Below are 213 nucleotides of genomic sequence, written 5' to 3'. Positions count from 1 at the left end.
ATGTACCACTAGGGGTACATGTTCTTCAGTTTGATAACCCCTGTGCAAACTCTTTACGTAGTTCACATTTCAGAACAAAATCCCAAGCAATGTTAAGATTTACAAAATAAGATTGATTCTTTCTTTTCTCCTCCTGAAGATGAAAATGATGTTAGAGAAAATCATATATATTTTCTGTTTTTCGGTTTTCAAGTTTTGGGAATTGCTGATTTC

At 32.9% G+C, this 213-nt stretch overlaps 1 protein-coding gene across 1 annotated transcript in view; it reads left to right on the top strand.

Moving 5' to 3' along the window:
* The window catches only part of LOC119590611 (uncharacterized protein KIAA0513-like), a gene marked incomplete in the record, with an annotated part of 32,212 nt that overhangs the window by 27,008 nt on the left and 4,991 nt on the right, over positions 1–213 (top strand).

The sequence above is a fragment of the Penaeus monodon genome, chromosome 27 (genome assembly GCF_015228065.2).
Source record: "Penaeus monodon isolate SGIC_2016 chromosome 27, NSTDA_Pmon_1, whole genome shotgun sequence".
In the NCBI taxonomy this organism is placed as follows: Eukaryota; Metazoa; Arthropoda; class Malacostraca; order Decapoda; family Penaeidae; genus Penaeus; species Penaeus monodon.
This window is presented reverse-complemented; position numbering and strand designations above follow the sequence as displayed.